Consider the following 23,088-nt stretch of genomic DNA (forward strand, 5'->3'; position numbering starts at 1 on the left):
ACATCTTAATTCACATTTTACGTCCCGCATCGGCGGCCTTCCTTTAGTCTGCAGCAGGTCTATACTTGCATTTTAGTACAATTTAAATATAATATTATGACTTAATATTATTAATTCATATACGCTAATCTAATATTATTATTTTTCCAACCTACACTTTTCAATTAGTCTAGTTTCTATCTGTTTACTATCTCGCGGATACCACACTAGATGATCCCTCTATTATATATAAAAAAATATTTTGAAAAATATTCTCGTCAGATAATTACCATGGTAAACATTATTAGAGTTGTTGTACCTTTTTAATGCTCCCACAGATAGCTCAATTTTTCATTCGCACTCGTCCTAAGTTTAATTTAATTTACAAACGGCGAATTTCTAAACATTGATTAATGTAAATTCACTATAATACATTCGTGAATTTAATGACAATAATATTTTATTCAAATAATTAAACGTTTAATAACTACAACCTTTAAATGTAGTCAGGCATAATAAACAAAAATTATTTTTGATCAAAATATGCATACGGCATCGAAATACATCAAATAAATCAAATAAATGTACACTATTATAAATCACGGCATAAGTATAAATATATAGGTTAATCATATATTAGTGAAATATTCAAACATATATACAATATATTATTATTTCAAATGTTCCAAATATTTTTAATTAAATACCATCATTTATCATTTCATATTATATATATTATTTATTTTATTTTACATTTTATCGTGCGCTTTATGTATATAAATTGCACATGATATTTTCTACTTTTGCAGGTCTGTTAAATAAAAATAAATGTTCTAAAATAAAAACTTACAGATCATAATATATAATTTGTTTATTTTTTTTATTTTTTTCACTACCTATTATATGCGATCTAGTAACTTTGTTTTATGAAACTCAAGTTTTATTATTTATAAAAACTCTCTCAACAATTATTGACAATTTTAAAACTCGACTCATTATAAACAAATTAATATTATTCGAAGTGTATAATAACTACAAAAATAACATTTCATGAATAAGATATAAATAATTTGGAACTTTTCTCAAATTTTAAAATATTAAAGTTATATTAATATTATATAGTATAGCAGTACAGTATATTACTATATAATATTATGTGTTATAATTATAATATGTGAATAATATGCTTCATCGTAATACTGAATATTATAAAAAAATATATTCATAAGTGGCAAACATCAAGAGTAACAAAAGTAAAAAATAAATCTGAAACTTATTTAATATGAAAATATAAACAGATTATACGGAATATACTACCTATGCGTTTTGAGAGTACTTATACAATAATAATTAGTATGCATCCATATAGCATTTCGAAACTTTTAACCGTATTGCGGTCAGGTAGGTACTTAATAATTATATCGTCACTCTGATACTATTTCGAAACGTATAAATAATAATAAGTGCAGGATATGAACGTATTATTTCCTTCCGCGTATTATTTACCACTTTTGCTTCTGTAATAATATAATGACACTAGAATATTTTTTTTTTCATTCTAACATTTACGCGTTCATTTTATTATATATTTCAATATAATTACAATTATATATTGAACTTAATTGATACAAGACTTTTTTTACGTTAAGAAACTCACAACCACATGCCATCATAAATTCATAATTATTAAGAATACATTACCTATAGAAAATAGAACGTGTTATTTAAGGCTACTATAACAATAATGGTCTTAACTTGAGTTTGGATTTAAATAAAAATAAATACCATCGTGATTATTACATTAATTTCTCCTACATTATTCACTACCGGTCAATGGAATAAACTTAATTTTGATTTTTTTCTGTAAAAATACTATTTTTATGATTCCTTATAAATTATCTTTTGATATTTCGTGTAAAATTATCAATATATTGCAACAATATATTTTGCATGTATTCACGGTTCAAATAATCGATAAAATATCATGTGCATCAAGTCAACGATGCATTGTCGATTTTGTGTTTGAAATTACTAACAATAGGATAAGGGTATAACTAAGAATTCGGAATAACATAACATTTTTGCTTTATTATCACTAATGAAAACCAAACAAATGAACCAAGTATTAATTGGAGACAACAGACAACCATAATTTGGAAACTCATAAGTCATAATCCAGAAAATTGTTTCTTTAAGTAATAAGATATAAAAAAAGAGGATGTTGAATGATCTTATACGGCGTGGACAAAAATATTTTAGGTGCAGCTAGATTGTAATCGTTCAAACGTCAACATTTTCGGGAAGACAATTCATGCAAATCCTTTATCACTTAAATAAATATAACTTATATTTTGGATTTTTTTTCAAATTTTCCAAAAGTTAACCACCCACATGAAACCACTAGTAAAAAACTTTGCAATTTCCAGAATTCCTGATAATCCCCCAGGACATTTTAAATGCAAATTGTGTCGTAATCTGCTAGATACCTATATTACAATATATACTATATTCACCTCCTCCCTAAAAAAAATAACTTAGTAGGTATCGAAATAGGTAATGTCATCTAGATGATGACTACTTCCATCAAACAATTTATATATATAGATACTTATTTTTGATACAATGTGCTTAATGTCCCGAAAAATAGAAAAAAAAATGAACAAAATAAAAACTAATTGAAAAATTGCTTTGTTTTAAATAAAACCTTTTTTTTTTCTTTATACACATATTCAGTTTTTTTCTTATTATATGTATAAAAATGTGACATTTTAAACCCTAGTCAATCGATATGAATAGGTAACAGAAATAATTACTCATAAAGCATGGAATTGAAACTTATAAATAAAAACGAACTCAATCATACGAAACTGATCACTATAAGGTATCACTGCAGTTTTTGTACGAATATTAAACTATGACAAAATGGTTGATAATTGAACAATCATTTAAGAACTAACAGTGCTGCACAGGAATTTAACGGACTTAGTGGGAAAGGCACCTTAAACATCAAAGGAGTAACCTCCATTATCTAAAACTTTACAATTTCTTGGATTTCTATACATACGTATATAAATCTTTTTTATTTTCATTTAATTTGTTTGAACTCTGCAGCGAGTCTCCGAGTAGAGATCAGCAAGACAAATTTATTTTTTAATGGATTCCGTATAAATATCATAATATTTACAGCCGTGCAGCATTTTAATGAATATAATATCGTTAAAAAAATATTTCATTATCCTGCATATACTGCAGCTAGGAGTAACTCACAAATATTCACAATTCAACATCACAATTTTTATTATTTTTTTTACACTTTAAAAGAGATATACAATCTCTTCCCTGGTGTATAATAAGAATATGGGCTAATTCACAGTGACATTAAAGTACTTGTTAGGAGAAGCCACCCAGTAATGACACGGCCTCCTAACATTGTAATAATTATTAATTATTTTACCCAATTAGAATATTTTAAAACAACAGTTTCATATCACATTAAATTTATTTTATTTTACTATAAATAAAAGTAAGACCATTCAGGCAGTGTAATTATTTTAATGCTATTGGAGAATCGAAAATCGTCATTGCAGGTACGTTATAACTTATAAGCAGTTTTGATATTTTGTTTTGATTCTCTGATACGACTATAAACTATTTTGAAATATGATTTTCTCACATATATACATCATACATATTATATTTGCATAAGTTCATGTTTGAATTTCCAGATACGAAATTATATAGCTGTGATTCGTTTAACATTCCGAATGTTCACCGAATAAGTGCGTGGTGTCCTAAAAAAACATCAATTAAAATACAAAAATCTTTTCGGATATTTTTGAGCAATCAATTGATTTTTTTTTAAACGTCCCAAAATAAACGGCCGTCAAATGGATCACAATGCAACCCAAGCACAAACGCAATACGAATATAAATTGAAATTATCTTATGAATAATGCAACAGCGATGGACGTTTTAAATGTTTTTATGCTCCTTCTTTGACATTATTTCAGCTGATAACTGTAATCATTTTATACTTTTATTTCTTTACTTCGCCGTGACGTTGAGGATAGGTTTTGCTTCGTAGACTCTTTGTTTTTATTGATAGAATTCCTAGAAGTATTTTTCCACAATAATTTCACATTCTTAATAGTGTTACCGGTCATTTTAATCGTTTTATTTAATTGAATTAAACATTTTTTTTTCCATTCAATCTATCTGTGTATAGAAACGTTTTCATTTGTATAGACACAATTACTGCTTTTTAATCTTATTTCGGATTAAGACACCACGCCGTATCTCTTTTTTTGTACATATCTAATTCACTAATTCGTTTACATTGTGAAGTTAACACAACACTTTTTAATACAATTAAAATACTATGCAAATGTAACTATCTACAAATAACAAAATTACCCTAAGTCTACCTATTAATTATTTATTTAATGCTATTTTATTTCAGTTGAAATAGTATGAATACTGTATGCAAATGTAAAATTTATATAAACTAATAATAAAGTTCAACCGGGAAGCAAAAAAAAGAACAAAACTTCCACTCATCATACTCTTACACCAATGATTTCCAAAAACGGCTTTCAATTATTGATTAAAATCAAATGTTATCACTCTTGGCAAGAAAGTTGGAATCTCCAAATCACCTTACATCATGAGATAAAATAAAATGCATCTCTATATTTACACATCCACTGGATATGACAAGGAAAATTGAGGTAGCAATAAACAGGCTTCACAACGGCCATTCACAGATATCGCACAGCTTCCTAATGAACAAAGAAGGTCCACCAATTTTCCCTACATCCGGAGTCTAACGGAAAGGCTCACATACAAAGAGTTCAGGCATAAGGCCAACCTATCCGAGTATATTTCCACATCATTTAGAAATTCCAAGGACTCAACTTAATCAATAGTTGACTTCATCATCTCGTCAAAATTAATAAATAAGTATTGTAAAATTAATTATTGTACATGATTTATAATCTTTTACAATATATTGTTATATTGTATTGTAAATTTTTTTTGTAAATCCCAAAAGCCTTTGCTGCCCAGGATTAAATTTAAAAAAAAAAATTTTTAATTCGAACATACTTGCAGGCATATAATAATATGGCAAGCGTGTAAGCGTGTATAATTTTTGGACACATATATTAATCTCACATAATTTTGCTATTAATTCCTAATTTAGACCTTACAATAATAATAAAAAATAATAGGCACTATATGAAGCAACCGATGGTGGAGTAACAAGCACCTATAAAAATATTATAGCTGTGTAAAAGTGTCTGTAATTATTCTGATTTTACGAACTAGGTAATGTATAGTAATAATTTATTAGTCGTAAAGTTGTGTTATTGCGACTTGTTTGTTGCGCACTGGTCTCGTTTTTTACGCGCAAACGTGAATATTTATGAACACGTAAAAAAAAGGAAATTCAAAAATTCAAAAATATATAAACAGTAATAAATCATCTAGACTACTAGAGTTCCGGTTATGTTGAATAATAATTTTTTTTTTTACATACAGACATGAAATTTTTATTTCACATGTTCTATACACCGAACAGGTGCGTCGCAATCAAATAGATGATGTGCTGAATATTTCAACACCGACCGCTTGTCAAGATGCTGAAACCGTTGCCGCAGCCGCAGCCTCCGCCACTATTACGTAGGTATATACTGGTGACCTGGTTATATTTATATATAAATACGAAAGTTCCCGCAAGCTCTTTTCTCCCCACTTTTTTTCGGTCACGGTGCAAGATTATTTACGTGTGTATGGAGAGATAAAAATATGAAGGAAAAAAGTGTATAGACGAAATGTCGTACATTAAGTATGCGACGAAAGAAGGCTCGCGGATAGCGGTGAAAGGGGTTAGGGGTGAAGCCGTGAGAGGAAATGGCATCCTCGTGCTGCAGCCGACGAGGTAAATTCAACATGGGCTCCCGGTCACGATAAAAGAATATGCAGCGGATCCGTGTTCAGGAGGGAAGGGTGGCCGCAGAAAGGGAGTAAGGATGATAATGTATTGCTCTCTTCTTTTAGTCGTTCAATAATAACAAGGAAATCTTCTGCGGTTACTAAATTGACTGTCTGAAGGAAAAGAATAATAATATATGTACATATATATAAATATATACTATAATCGTAACACACTGCGGGGGGTAAGACGATGTGTTCAAAAACGTTTTTTTATTTATTTTTTATAAACCTAGTGTGTGTGTTTTTGGTTGTGTGTGCGTGCGTACAGCAAGTCGTTAACTTTGCTGTATCATTAGAAATGACGAAGCGGCAAACTCCAATACCACAATACCGCAGGCCACAGCTTATAATAATATTCTATTGACGGATACTTTTTTTATTATTATTATTATTATTGTCATCTTCATAACATTATTATTATTACGTATTACTACAACTGTTATGCTTATAACCCCCTTTAAACATTCCGAATGTTTCTGAATATAAACGCCATAACAATGTTGATAATAATAAAAGAGTTACGCGCTTTTATAATATATGATATTTGAATACTAAATTGTATACATAATATTCTTACGCGTTTCAATATCGACAATTATTATTATTAATAATAATAATATCATTATAATATTATTTCACCGATATAATATTTGTGTATACGTAAACCGCGTACAGGTAGCTTATGCACAATTTAATAATTGAGGTACATCCCGACAAAGGCTTTGTCACTCCACGTTCGTTAAAACTCTTTTGCTATATCCATAAAGTACTTATAATAATCACGTGTACACAATAAATTGATGAATTTAATACATTATTTTTTCAAACTGTTATAATAGTCTGCGTACCAATAAAACAAATTATACGTATACGGAGGTCGACTGAAAAAAAACAGTTATTAAATAACATGAACATAATATCATAATGTTATATAAACGCACATCAACAATAACACCACATGGAGGCTTAGCTTATATATTGGTTGGTTAATTAGTGTTCAAAATTGAGATGTAGAATATATATTTTTTTTTGTTAATTAATCACAATATTGTTTTAAATAGTGTGAAGTATGATTTCGTTCTTTACATAATACGAGTAATATTTTGTTCATAATATTATTATTTATTTGCTTATATTTATTTTAACAGACTGAGCCTTATATTAATCTGCACAGTTGTTCGTATTGCTAAATATACATACTTAATTTATGTTTTGGTTTATACTTGATAACAATTATTATTACAAACGCAATTGCGTTATCTAACAATACACGCATTATTGTAATCGCCATAATGTAATAATATTATACATTAAGTATAATATAATGCCAGTTAGTGTGAAATATTTTATAATTTTAAACATAAACAGAATGCTATATTATGATGGATAAAACTAATATTTTATAAGGTAGCGGTGATTGGTATCGGCGGAGTTTAAAGTAACCTACGTCTAAATGTATCGTTATATCTGCCCATTATGTGAAAACGAAGACGAGTATTAAAAACACATTGGTCACTGCAGGTTACAGTAGTAACAATACAAACTAAATTCTTGAATAGTATTGTAAGATTTAAGATGAAATATGAATTCCATTAAAAAAATACAAATTAATAAATATAATCTAAACAAACCAAGGAAGTTACTCTGCTGCGAAGAAGGGGTCGAGTGTAACTACTAACTCGTCATTGAATAAGTGACTATACCGGAAGCGTGTCTACCGAAATTGACTACCTAAAATAACTATCCATTAACAAGTAAAAATTCAATCAGAGACAAAAGTCCTGTAATACTATTATTCTACAATATATTTAAAACATTTTATTTTTTATTTTTTGTTTTATGAAGAATGAAGAATTAAACCTAACGAATACGAAAGCATAATAGATGATGTATAATGTATATATTATAAAAATAAAAAATAAATTAAGGAAAAACAGGAATTTTTATGCAAGACCAGTTTTTAATAAAATTGATTAAGTTTTTTGAAGTAACTAAAATACAAAAAACCGTTAAATTTTCACCGAAGTTTGTACTGCCATTGTCTACACCCCATTACATTTTCAAAACAATTTGTTTTTTTCAGCTATTTATAATGAAATTACGGTTTTTTTTAGTTTTTTTTTTTAAATTATTGTTAATAAAAACATATTCTCTTTATCAAAATACTTGAAAATTGAAAAACAAGGCTCTTCATAAGTCGCTGTTAATGGATATTTAGAAAAAAAGTTGAGCGTAAATCCACAATAAGTTTTTATGAGAGTCTAAAGTTCAACATTTTTACTAAATTCGTCAAAAATAAGAATATTTTCGAATTATTTTGAAGTTACAAATGTATAACATTTTCAGTAATTATAGCAAAAGCAAAGGATTGAAAATTTAAAACAATGTTTCTAATAAGAAGTTCATGCTGTCACCTTAAAACCTAATATTAATTATTCTCATAAAATAGGCTGACGGACATAGACATTCCCCGCTCAGAATCGTTTTTGTATACAAAAATGTAAATTTGACTCCTCCCATATTTCTAAAAGAAACTTTTAGAAAATCTTAAATTAAAATATTTCTAAGTTTTAAGTTGATAAAAAGTCATGCATTTTTAACTTAGAAATAATTTACAACATATTTTTGTGGTTTTAACTAAAGTTTTAAAAATTTGAACTTAAAACACTTAACTAAAATCGTGTCAGTCTCATTCAATGTTAAATGTTATACCATAAAATTATAGTAATTTAATTAGTTTTTTTAAAATATTTTATATAGGTACAAGCTAAACATATTTTAAACTTATGAATTTACTTGTATGTAATTATATTATTATAAGCAAACTATTTATTCAAATTACCCCATATACCTACCTATAAAAAGTATGATTACACTATAACGTTATTAATTCATATAAAAGTAACAATTTTTATTATTTTTTTATATATTTTATTATAAACATTTTTATTTTATAATTACCATAGCCATATTTAAATTATAGCTTAAGGTATTCGGTTTTAAATTTTCGAGAGTTATAATTATCATATTCATCAAAAGATGTATATACCTAAAGATGAACAATAATGGCACTTAGTAGTTATTATATACAGTTTATCAAATAACGGAGTTAAGAACCTTTCAGTAACACCTTTTCGATTCCCATAGTAATTGAATAAGAATTTCATTGATTTTTTTTTCCAAACAACGTTATTCTGTGGTGAAATTAATTTGTTTCATAAACTACAATGGGTTCGTGGACACTGTAAAATCACAAGACAGCTTATACCCTGTTTTATGATAAATTTTATCGCATTAATAATAATAACAACAACATTAAGCTTTACAAATGGTGTATTATAGATTGTACAATTCGATATTACTGGCTTATTGGCTTATAAAAGTCTAAAGTGTCAAGAAAGCAACAGTTTAAATTTACTAACAGGCAGTGTTAGTAAACGTCAATTTAATATAAAATACATAATAAAATATTATGAAGCCAAACACTCGAACCGTAACGCACGTTATGCGATTGATGTAATACCGTTGTAACAAATATATTGGACACGAAATACTGGGGAATCGGGTACGGTTGAACTTTTTACCGTCGAGAAATAAATACACAGCACATTATTATAAGAATATTGCGATATACACGACAGTTGCAGTCGTACACAACAACAACAATAATAATAATAATAATAATAATAATAATAATAATATGTCACTACATTGCAATATATTATATTAATATTGATACGGGACGAGATGAAGAGAAATAACACCTTCACTTCAACTCACTTATGACGTGTGATCACAATAATATGGGTACCTATTACTTTAACTTCGAATAAGGGCGGCTCATGGGTCAGCGCCGCCGGTACAATACGGTATCATATAACAATTCCATTATTAAAATTGTGTATGTTGATTGAGTTTAAAGAGAAGTCCGTGGATCGGAGTCGTTCCAATATCATATATTATAATTTTTATTATATTAATTGCCGGAATCGTCGTACAATATATTAGGTAAATTATTTGTTATGTGGACAAGTTCTGAGTCCATTTATATGAGCGAGTCAAGCGTCCGTATCGCGAATGCACAATGTACTACCTATATAATATAAGTTATAACTTATAACACACGTCACTGGTCGCGTATTATTTTGTGCCGCCGTGCCGGTCAAACAGGTGGTGATGAGAGAGGAGTCCGCTTCCCATGACCTTTCTTCAATGCTTACAATAGTTAATAACTTAGATAAACATTAAATTTTATTTTCAATGATCAAATAGTGTGCGTTTAAAATTAGACACCCTCCTCCCCACCATGACAAGATAATTCGACCACCACAAATGCGTCCGAGGTAAATATTATGTCTGTCTGTCGTCCGTCCGCTATTATGTCACTATCGCGGTAGCTGTGTCTCTAGCGGTACGGACATATTATATACACGTTATATTACTATATTGCGAGGACAGAGGAACCGAAGTCGAGAAGGATAATAAACCAGATATAGCATATTATATTATATACGTACGTGGTACACGCACCCACACAAGCGACACAACAAAGAGATAATTCCGCAGATAATATAATGTGCTGGGTGGGTGGAAACAATGTTGTCTTTCACTGCGCCTACCTAGACATCATTGTGTGCAGCCGTGTGTACACTTGCACATACATACATATATGTGTGTGTGTGTGTGTGTGTGTGTGTGTATGAAGGTACGTATGTATATAGCTGTAATACCGCGACGGGCCGCGTAATTCCCAAACAAAAGCGAAGACCGGAACAATAATTTCCCGACTAATAAAATCGAAATCCGATTGGTTTCGACCCGACGTCGACAGTGTCCTGGCTACAGTCGTGCAATAACAGTACACCCTGCTCATCGTCAATTTCGAACACGGTTAGTAGCTCACTGGCTCCTATGTCGAAATCTGAAGTATACTCGGCACCCTTTAATAATGGTACAAAACCGAGTGCGTCTTTGGTGCAAATCGATTACGTTTTCAATCTATGATTTGACATATTACTACTATTATTATTATTAATAGGGGTGGGGATTAAATGTCAACGTGGTATAGAGAAATAAGCTGAACTCTACCATATATAGTAGGGAATCTACCGCCGCCGTTGTGGCCCAGCCTAACGGCGAGCCCGTCGCAACGATTATAACCATCTGCAAGGGCTATACAGCGCACACGGGGTATACAAAATATTATGTTTTGGGGCTTTTTTTTCAGCTCCATTTCCGACCGCTTTAATAATAATAATACCGACATCATAAAATATGTATTATACAGTCCCCGTTATTATAACGTCATAGTAAGAGATGAATAATATCGAACTCGAGTCGAAGCCGCGTTTGAACATGTATAATATTTATGATACGCTTTCCGTCCCCTATGCCCAGCACCCTACCGCAAGATAGCGGAGGGGAGAAAATGTACTATTTATTTGGTCAGTGTACGAGGAAACAAGCCCGTTTTTACATTCAACACATCAGTAATACGTATGTGTCGAGCATGAATTTCTCTGTTCGGTACGTGCCGCCGAGCTGTTAGAAATATTATCGAGGTTATACTCTGGCCGAAGCGTATACGGCACGCTCAACGAATACGCAATAAGCTCATGCCCAAATATTACGGAATACAACTTTGGGCGTCTAGAGAAAAAATTAAAAAGAAAAACAGTAGTAAAGGGGTGAAGAAGTGAGAAGATGAGAAGTAGGAGAGAATGAAAATAAAAGAAAAGAAAAGGGAAAAAACGAAAGAAAAAGATGACGTCGACAATGACGGTTCTTCTCTTTCCATGTCCAAAAAAAAAAATATATAAGTAAGAAATGGACAAATAAATTCAAGAAGAAGACGACCAAAAGGACTACAGCGATGACCTGCTGACAAAGTACAAAACCGAGAACAATAATAATATAACGTCACTATTGGAAATGACATGATAAATATTCGTCTTTCCGATGCGAGCTGCTCTTCGCGCGGAATAACAATTGTTTTTCTATTTATTTATTTTTTCGCGAGTGACAAACAGCCTGCGGACCTTAGTCGTGCATTCGACTTGACGACATATACTATGGTGTTGTCAAAGTCGTTCTGTAACTTCAATGGTGTATTATGAAATTTTTTCGCAAAAAAAAAAAAATTATTTATCGTTTTACTTTAACGCGTGAGAGTGGTTAAATGTATACACTACTATGGTAAAATTAATATTTTTAATCATTGCATTATTTTTAACCTCTTTTGAAGCGTCAATGATTTTACATCATTTAATATTAAATATTTTAAAAAACAGTCATAATAATAATTAATTAATTAAAAACATTTACATTTTAAATTTCAAAATTTGTTATTTTTTTTTTTACTGGAAAACTTTAATCATATAATATTAATAATTGTTGAATAATCGTCAAAAGAATTTATTTTTGTACCGTATAATTTACGATTGTTAAACATTGAACCTAAAGTACGATGCGACGTGATGACAGTTTAACCAAATACAATAATTTGTCTGGTTGACTTAAAGTTTAATGTTTAATAACCAGATTTAAAGGTTACAACTTACGATGTATAATACACACAGTATGATATATAATAACAATCATCTAAAAGGTTTAAAGTTTCTGCAATGTAAAATGATGGTTGAAGTTTTTCGACTTTTCGGGTTTAGTATAGTTCAAAAACAGTAATATTATCAGTTGTAATGTGCAGGGTATCTTTCGCTCCATTAACGATTTTCATACGATATATTATTATTTTCATATGTCACATGAAATGCACACGTTTGGGGCGTGTAAAAATGGACTCGTAAATTTATTATAACACCATACAAAGTCTAATATTTAAATACGAACATAATATATTTAGTATGGTATTTTTTACGCACTGATGTAATCATCAGTCCATTACATGGTTTGTTTAAAATTTATGGTTTTATATCTGAATGGCCCATTAATGAGAATAACTGGAATAAACGCCATATTATTATACGATATTCAACCATACCTTAAAATGCGTAATAACTAAACCATTGGATATATAATTATAACTTACAACAAGACAAGACCATTTCATGATACAAACTAGCTAGGTACCTATACTAAAATAATTTAATAAATTATTTTCTTACCAATTTAAAGGTTCTTCATACTACGTCACCAATCTTCATGCGTAACCTAAAATATAAAAAATGTTTTTATTAAAATATAGTCGAATAGTTTAATCAGTCGAATTAACCGACCAGTTCTTATACATTTGAGTAACCTTTTTTTTATGTTTATATAGATTAAACATTTAACTTTTTTCCCCCGTAAATGTATATATTTTATGATTTCGAGTTGTATCTACTTAAAAGAAAAATACAATTATACAAACTATATAACAGATCAAATGAAGTAATTAACTGAATAACAAGGGTAATTGTTTGTGCATTGTTTGAAATTCATTCATGGAAAGATAACCTATTATGTCCGCACGAAAGTTTTATTAAATTATTACCATCTTTTGCATATTATACAAATAAAATTTAGTAATGCGCATCAACAAGTATTCAACGACCGACGAACACAATCTTTGAATTTCCAATTAAAATCAAACAAATAATTAGTATATAATATAGTCAGTGTTTTTAATTATCATTAATTAGGTATTTACGAATATAATATTACAGCCACGCAAGATTAATGATCAATTAATAAAAACTGATCATATTATTTCAATGAGACATCTGCCTATTCTATATAAACAACATCCAAAAATGTTATCAAACATTGGATAAAAAAATAATATACAAAATATGGTGGTGATATTTTTTTTTTTTAGAAACTTTAGCTGCAGGTATACACGCCTTTTCTTTCGTATTTAATGGCGATATTCGATAAACCGACGAAAAGCATCAATAAACGGGCGAAGAAATATTATCAAACACCCTTTTGAAGACAAAAACTTGACCATTCCTGACTAAACGAAGCTCTGACCAGAATCGTTTTTCAAACATAAAGATTGATGATTGCTTTCACATCAAATACACACGTTTTCGCCGCGTTCCACCAATTTCGCGCATCTCACTTCTTCTTCTTTTTTTTCTGTTAACGCGGATCTCATACACGACTCAATCTCCAATATTTTCCCAGAGCAATAGCGGTAGGTAATAGCATTCGACATTTATTTTATTTTTAAATATCTCTTGGAGGCGTGATTTTCTTTAAATTTTTATTAAATAAAATTGCTGAAAAATGAAAGCAATCGCATTAATAAAAACATATGTTTTCCTTCAAGAGTAGAGAACGATTTTGTTGAAAAATATCTGACCTTATAAAATGTAAAGTCGTCTCGTCGTTTTTTTTTCAATTAACACGATGATAAGAATAATAACATTTATTTGCATACATTTTCGCGATTGTACGAGCCTAAACATTGGATAACTTCAACAATAATAATAATAATAATATACAGGAGTTAATGTACATTGAATATGACGAGCGCGTAATGTACAAATGTATGACAATAATATTATATTTTGGGTGTAAACGCATGATAGACTGAGACATCGCGCAGTCATATTCCATATAACCGTACCGACATAATATGCTTTGCCGGGATAGAACAAACACGTTTGACATAAGTCCCGGACGTAAATTGTTCCCGACAAAACCACTTTGATTTTGATTTGTACGTGTTTAGATGGTAATGTAATATTTTTTGCACGCGAAAAAGATATAAAAACACGTCGCGCACTAAACACACACACACACACACACACACACACATATATATGTGTGTGTGTGTGTGTGTGTGTGTGTGTAGGAACTATGCCTGCGGTGTAAACACGTGAAAAATAGTGATATTAAATTCTCTACTCTGCGTTTAAAACACTTCACGTTTTTGTAGCTGTAGAGTCGAAAGCACATATAGAAAATAAAAAATAAGCGTTACGTATTGCCTAAATATACATATATATATATACGCTTCGTAATATATTTACATATTATAAACATATTGTACGCAATGTTTGATGCGTGTTGTGTGTGGGATAAAATGTAATAATAGGCTTTCAAAGTTTAAACATTTTTGACATGGGTTCTAGTACGAAAAGTTTAAATAATCAACCATGTAATATATATATATATATATAATATGTTATATATTATATCTATCTATTCCGAATATTATATTGTATCGCTTTGTGTAAGATATATCATTTATGTGTAAGAATATTATGTATCTGAAGATTAGACCATAGACGTGTAGTAACTGGTGGTGTATAATTATAATAATATTATTTTTTTAATAACTATATATAAAAGAGTCTGAGGTTTTTTTCCCCGAAGCAGTTGTTCATATTTTGACAGTTTTGAAGTACCTATATAAATAGTTTAAAATTTTAAAATAAATCTAAATATTTCTAACGAATAATAATTTTACACGAATAATATCTATTTTGAATTTATTAGGTAGGTACAGCAAAATTATGAAACAAATTATCCGTTTAATAATTTACAGTAAAAAATGGTGGTTCTTATTTTAAAAACAGAAATTAGTATTGCATCAGAACACTATTCTTAGGTTAAATAGGAAGTACAAAAAAATTCAATCGTTTGAAAAATCGTCTTTGAGTATATTTTAAAATTCTAAAAATCAGAATTTGAATAAAATAATTATTAAAGGGTAAAAATAGTGATGAGGAAGCTTGGTGAATCACCCTGTGTGTATACAGTGAAAGTGTGAACGTTTATGGGAACCACATTTATTTAATTCTATTTAACGAATTATAAATTATAATACGAATTTTATTCTGTCACTCATGATGATGATTCGCGTAATATGGAAGCATCATTGTTTATATAATACATAATTATTACAATGTGATGTATGTCTTACGATTAACAGCTGAGAGACAAAAGCCCGTCTTTCACCTCCACACACTTCCCTCTGCATCGACACAAATTACGCCACACACAGCGTATAATATACACATATGCGACGTGCGTACATTATAATAATATACTAATTTGTCACCGCCACCGAGGCCCAAGACGACAATAAAACACTCGATAAGTGCGGGTGCGTACTCGAAATAGGGTCGGCCGGTGAGCTTAAACGCCTATAAAAAACGATTCGTAATTGAGCCTGACAAAGAATTTATGTCGCATATACCATATTATTATTGTTATATTGCTATAGTGCGTGTGCGTGTGTGTGTGAGTTCATTCAATCTCCGCTTTTTTAAAACATGTCGCTTTTTTCGTGAGTAATATAGTATATAGTCATCGCCACGATCGTTGTCGGGTATTTGGTTTTTTTTTTCATTATTATTGTAGTTCCCTCGGTCCAATTTAAATATACCAGAGCCCGTGGAATAACGATCGAACTACCGTATATATAATGCGCATTGAGAGTAGCCTTTGGGCGCGGTCTCGAGTAAGCTGTGGGAAAACCATAGACATAAGACGAATAATTTAAATCTATTTCGATGGACTACGCGCAATACCCACGTCTGTAAAAACACTGTGGCTATATTATATACGAATAATGATATGTAAAAAGGATGGAATAGAAAATTGTAAAATGCATCAATATACGGGACAAATCTATTTTTACCTCAAAAATATGATATACGAAATACGCGCATTCAACATTTTCGAAAATACAGCAAATACGAATAAAAATTTTCCTTCATTTTAAGGGAAGACGTAATTTTTCAAAAACCAAATCAACTAAGGCAGTTAAAAACTTAAAATGAATAGATCTATTATGTAAATTAATAGTAAGAACATTATCTGTGTTTGTATAGTTCAATTTTTTGGCGAGTGTTGCTGGTATAATTTAAGGTAAATTAAACTCCTCATAACTCAATTAAAAACTGAATCATCGTAAAAAACTCAAATAGCCACCACAGACACTGTTCTTACCATAAAATTTAATTAATTTATAGATTAACACAAATTTTTAAACTATTGGAGCTAAATGTGATCTTTTGATGCGTAAATTTGATATGTTACGCACTTACTCGTAAGACAGAGACAACAAATGTCTGTGTTGAGGTTCTCTTAACGCGAAGTCGATATTTCGAGAAACGACTCGAGTAGAGGTTAGCGGTCTGTAGGACATGTGATATGATTGTTTAGAAATTAGTAATTACCTACTCGTATAAATGCTAGATTATAAATAGCTTAGTACAGATTTACGTCATCCTACATTTTTTTATTTTTAAGATTTAATCTACATAATATTTTAAGTTATGTATAATAAAATATACTAGTATTTTCAAATAGTGTCATTGAACTTTTTATTAATTATTGTTACCATTATAAATTCTACCTATAGGTTATACCTACCTATTTTAATATAACCAAGCTGTATAGTTAGTGTTAATTATAAATTAAGGACTTTAAGCTACATCAATACAAACTGCAGTTGCTTTTTTTGTGTGCCCGTGTATGAAATATGTATGTACATATATATACATGTATAAAAAATAATAATAATTCATAAAATAAAAATAAATTAAATTATTGTAAACGGGGAGGATGATATCGGGCGAGGGCGTAAAAAAGTTATAAATACGTTATCAATCACTCAACGGCGTGGTGGAGGGCACTTGCATGTTTCCTCGTAGGTATACGAAGTTATGTTATTATTATTATTGTATATACGTAAAGTACGACGGGCTCAGGCGTCCGTGACACGACGGCGATGTTGTGTTTACCCGGGAAAAGGATCGTGTAATTTTCATGCCAACACACAATGTTTACCTAACCGGTGATGGAAATTTTATTTAAAAATGTTTACGGACACGATCATGTGCTGCTGTTGCTGAGCTTTTTACACGTCAGCCGTCGAGTGTTTTCATTTATGGATTATCTCCGACTCGTTACGTACCTAATTATTACAAACACTCGTTTTTAAAAACGTCAGAGCGGTGTGATTTCTATAATGATGTTATCTTCTTGAACGCCACACGGCATTGCGGTGGTTTTTTTTTAATACTATTTTAATTCATTCCGTCCAAAAACATTTTGGTCTTCTCGCTTTGGAGCAGAGTACATATTATTATGTAATGTTACAAGTTGATTAATAAATTTGCATTTAATTCAGATAACGTACTCCAATTTCGTTAGCATATAATAAAATCATGCGATCGTATTTTATTATTGACTTATTTCCAGGTTTTTATATTTGCGCACATTATATATATAATACAATATACAACTGAGGCGTATTTTGAAACCGTTGAATAATAAAACTATTTTTAGGTATTGGTACAAACCAATTGCCTATAATATTATAATTCGTTGAAATATATTTTTTATATCAGTTCATTAATGAAATACTATAATTAATAAAATATTGTATTAAATTATTTTTGATTATTATTAATTGTAATCATATATTAAACATCTAAGTTTGTAGTTTGTATAGTAATAATATTTTATGTGTAGATCAGTGAAGCCACATTGGAAAATAGTTTACCAGTTGACTATACAATAGGTACTAAAAAAAAATATTTTTGATAACATAAAACGTAAATTTTGTAGATTTTCATCCAACTATCAAGGTATACTTATAAATATTAGTTATCAACAGAATATTACTAAATATTAAATAGTTTATGGTATTTAATATTATTAAGCATTAAGGAAATTATGTGCATACGTTTAAATGGAATTAATTAGAATAGTGCGTGAACAAAAAGAGAGCGGGTGAGTATTTAAATAATCTACAGCGCATAATCTTTATAATTTGATTGCATTTTAAATCCAGTTGGCTTTTGCGCAGGTACCTTCTAAATAAGAAATTATTTCGAGATAATTATCATAAAATTTGTATGTTGACAGGACTCCTAACCAAACAAAGTCCCTACCTGAGTGCCTACGCAATTAACTAGTGGCTACGCGTGTCGACCTTAATGTAAAAATAATAAAAATAAAATAATCCCATAATAGAAGTTAAATAGAATCGGCGCGCGTTATGACGTGCACATAAAATATGGTCTGGATTACTTGTAAGACGGTCGAAATGTCAAAATCTAAAATCGGCATTAAAGTTTTTATGGTCGAGGCCGTTAACCGCCGGCCCGTCGCATGGTGTAATAAATAAATCGTTCGGGGAGAAAAAGTGTGGCCAGAATGTACACGGTTTAGTTCCTTTTGAATACTATATTTATGTAATGTGTATACGGCGGAGGCGGTGTGCACATGGTGTATTCGGGGTATGTCTTATTCGAGGTGTGCGATTCCAATCGTCAAATCCTACTCCATCAGACCCGCTGCACCCAATGTTATGTGGTTGATACATATTATTATATATACATATTGTATACGTCCGTAGGCGATCGTTTCAAACAATATCAACGACGACATTAATATAATACGTGTACAATGTACATAGACATGTGAATAAATAATATACGATGCAAAACGATATCATGTGTGTAGATATTAATATCGCATTATCGTCGATACTCAGAGATGATATTGTTATTGCTGTCGTTGAAATGTTTGAAATCGCGAGTTTGAATATTATTTGCATTCCGCATTAAATATATGTTATTATAGTATCGATTCGACGGCCGCCTCCTATGAGTACATAATAATAATAATAATAATAATAATACGGCGACCGTGTGCATTCGAATGCGCGTGTTATGACGACTATAGAGGTGTGTGCCTAGTTGAAGTATTAAAAAAATAATAAAAAATCACATCCTACACGCGCCACGGCGGTGGGAGATGTGCGACTGTGGGGTGGTTTTCGCCTCGGGTCACACGTTCAGACCTGCAGCGAATCCAATCAACGGGCTAGAGCGTAAAATTGCTTGTTACCGGTGCAGGCAACAGCAGCAGACTACGTCTGACGCGCCCCCGTAAATTGGTCGTTTGCACGCCAACGCGCGTCAAGGTTTTTAATCTGATTTTCAAATCGATCATCGCTCGGGACAAACCCGTGTTCAGGTATGTACCGTCGATGGTTCGGTTGGGTTAGGTTAGGACGCCCGCGAGGGACCTTTAGGTCGAGAGACGTGAGTTTTTAATTAGACGAAACAGACTGCACGTCATGTAACAATATTACTACGCTATAGGTCGACGACAACGAACTAGACACATACGTCACCATATTATATAATATTAAGACCTATGCGATCATGATAAACGTACGTATATACTTTACACTCGTAAGCTAAATGTCTCGTAGTTAAATCACTGTGTATAAAACATTGTTTTTTGAGAAAAACTACGATCTTTTATACTTAGAATTTTCTTAAAATCATAATAAAATTACTCCTCGTATATAATATTATATTCTTTAGTATTATAGTATGATGTTTTGCTTTTCCGTGTAAATTTACTTGAAATGAATATTACAAAACTTTTAAAAAATGTTTGAATACCTAGATAATATCTCATTTTTTTAACTTATAGAACTTCTTTCGTAAGCAAAAATCCCTTAAGTAATAATTTTATTTTATTTTATCACATACAATTAACTTTTAAGTGTAAAATATTTTTTTTTAAATTAAAATTATTAAAATTATTTATTGTAAATATTATTATGGACTGCCTAAGTTAAATTTTCGTATCTCTTCTACAGCATATACAGCTTTTTTATTTTATTTCAAAAATTGATGACATTTTAACTGTTTAAATAGTTCTTGCATTATTTGTATTCAATAATATTTCAGACTTACAACATAGATTTACTAAAATTAACTGAATTTTAGAAATTTTTAATTTGGTTTTACCTTATTTGTTTTTTGTTCTGTTTTTACCGGTCAATGTATACATTGCGACACTCATGGTTTTTGTGTACGGTTTCGTAAGTACTAAATAATATTTTATGTATATGCCATTTTTCACAATTTTATGTTCACCGATAATTCGTTATTACTTCTTTGATTTCCTAAAGGGAAAACATTATTTGTTTATTTCGTATCATAAATGGTCATACATGGAGAAAATGTTATGAGTATTCATTAAGGTTTTTCACATTCTATTTGTAAATAATATATCATAATACGGCAGTTTTACGGCAAACACAATAAAAAAGATATAATTGCAATGTTAAACAATTATATGAATTGCATTCATAAATAAAAGATTATAATAAGAGGATAACAATAAAAATTATAAGGTTATTATCAATATACAAAATATTGTTGGGTTATTAATTAATATTTTTTTTAACACCAGTTAGACAAACAATTTAACCACCTGCACCGGCATGTTATGAAATTGCCTATGCAACTCGCCGTTCTAATAACATCAAGATTCGCCTGTCTAGTCGATGATTTAAAATATTAAAACATGATAATACATAATATAGGACGTATAGTACCTAACCCTTCAATACATAATTATCAACATAAAAATATGGTTAATTTATTGTTATTTTTAAAAATGTCAAATTTAATAATATTAACTCTGCTAATTATTATAATTGATTAATGACAAATAATAATCAACAATTATTATTTTATACTAATAAATATTATAATCAACGAAATCCTAATAATTCTGAAGTTATCACGTTGAGAATTGTACTAAATAAAATGCCCAACTTACATATCATACATATGGTTACGATGATATTTGAAGTATAGAATATATAAAGCGTGTTCTGAATACACTCATTTTCTCATTAAACTTGTACTGATGTGAACAAAGTTTTCATTTAGTTTAGGCCAAGTATCTAATTTTAAAACAATTTACTTCATTGAAAAATAAAATAAAACCATACTAACTCTATTTTTATAGCATGTTGTTTAAGCGTTTAAACAACAGTCTTTTTTATTTATTTCGCTTTTGATAATGCTGATGCATATAATATAATACATTGTACTATTGAATATACAATCATTGTACATTTCAATCATCGAATATGTAAAAAAAATCCAGTCACGTCATTATTCTATTCACTGTAGTCAAACAGTTATAGATAATTAAACAATATAAAATATCATATCCAGATACATATTAAAATCATTATTTTTAAAATACTTTCAGCTCCAGAACATGAAATCAAAAGCAAACCAGAAGCACAAAAAACGTCAGTACAATAACATTAGATTGATAAAAAGTTTTTCTTTTAAATATAATAAATTGGAAATAGAAGTATAGTGTAACCATTCGAATCGTATTTTAGTCTTATGTTCCCAAAAAAGTCTCCTAAATTAAGGATAGATTTGTATAATATTATGTTGTTTGTGTATATGTAAATCTATACATTGTACCGTTGAATTACTGTGTAAATACCACACTTTCATCTAGAGTCTATATTTTAGACAAACATGATTGTACTCGGCGTTTACGTAATGACGATTTGTAATACTCACGCATATTATATGTCTATATAATAGTAATTATACTAACCACTCAGCATATACGAATTACATAATATATACATTTTTATTTTTTATATAATTACAACTCCAGAACTTGAAATCAAACATTATGTTCTTATGCAGACAAGTATGCTCAATAAAATAAAGAAATAATTGTATAACTTATTTTAATAAGTTTTAAAATGAGCTCCAATTGAAGTCTCTATCTTAAAAATTAATAAACTCATAGAGGTGTTATTAAACAACATGAGCTACCAATTGCCTACAATTAAGTGTTTATCAAATAGAAAATTGAAATTATCGATTACCATTCTAAAATAAATCGAAAAAAAAGGAGAACATTGAATTTTATCAAGGGCGACAATTACAAGTGGGTAAGAGGCAGACAAGAAAAAAAAATTGATTTTGAATAGATCTAGATTCTAGATTATATTATATTATTATTATGTTACTTATATTATACTGTTATAAGTTATAACACTGCGTGAGTGTGACTGCAGTACACCGCATTTTCATCTAGAGATTCTAGTATATTCTAGACGAACACGATTATACTCAGAGACCGCGTAATGACGATTCGTGGAACACACGCATATATGCCTATAATAGTATCTAGTAGTTCTACTGTCTGCCCAGCCCTACGCGAAATTGAAATCACGCGCTCCGGCAACACGTACAAATCCGTTTGGTCGAGAGGAAATTGCGTTTTTAAAACACGATCCGACAATCATCATTTCGCAACTCTACAGATATAATAATATCAAAGCATGTCTATAATGAT

At 29.9% G+C, this 23,088-nt stretch overlaps 1 protein-coding gene across 1 annotated transcript in view; it reads right to left on the reverse strand.

The window, feature by feature from the left end:
• The window catches only part of LOC111041968, a 335,050-nt gene that overhangs the window by 267,937 nt on the left and 44,025 nt on the right, over window positions 1-23,088 (reverse strand). Inside the window, exon 3 of the mRNA XM_022326436.1 lies at window positions 13,098-13,143. The gene's annotated coding sequence lies outside the window, so the exon portion shown is untranslated. The remainder of the gene's footprint in view (window positions 1-13,097; window positions 13,144-23,088) is intronic.

The sequence above is a fragment of the Myzus persicae genome, unplaced genomic scaffold, assembly GCF_001856785.1.
Source record: "Myzus persicae strain clone G006 unplaced genomic scaffold, MPER_G0061.0, whole genome shotgun sequence".
NCBI lineage: Eukaryota > Metazoa > Arthropoda > Insecta > Hemiptera > Aphididae > Myzus > Myzus persicae.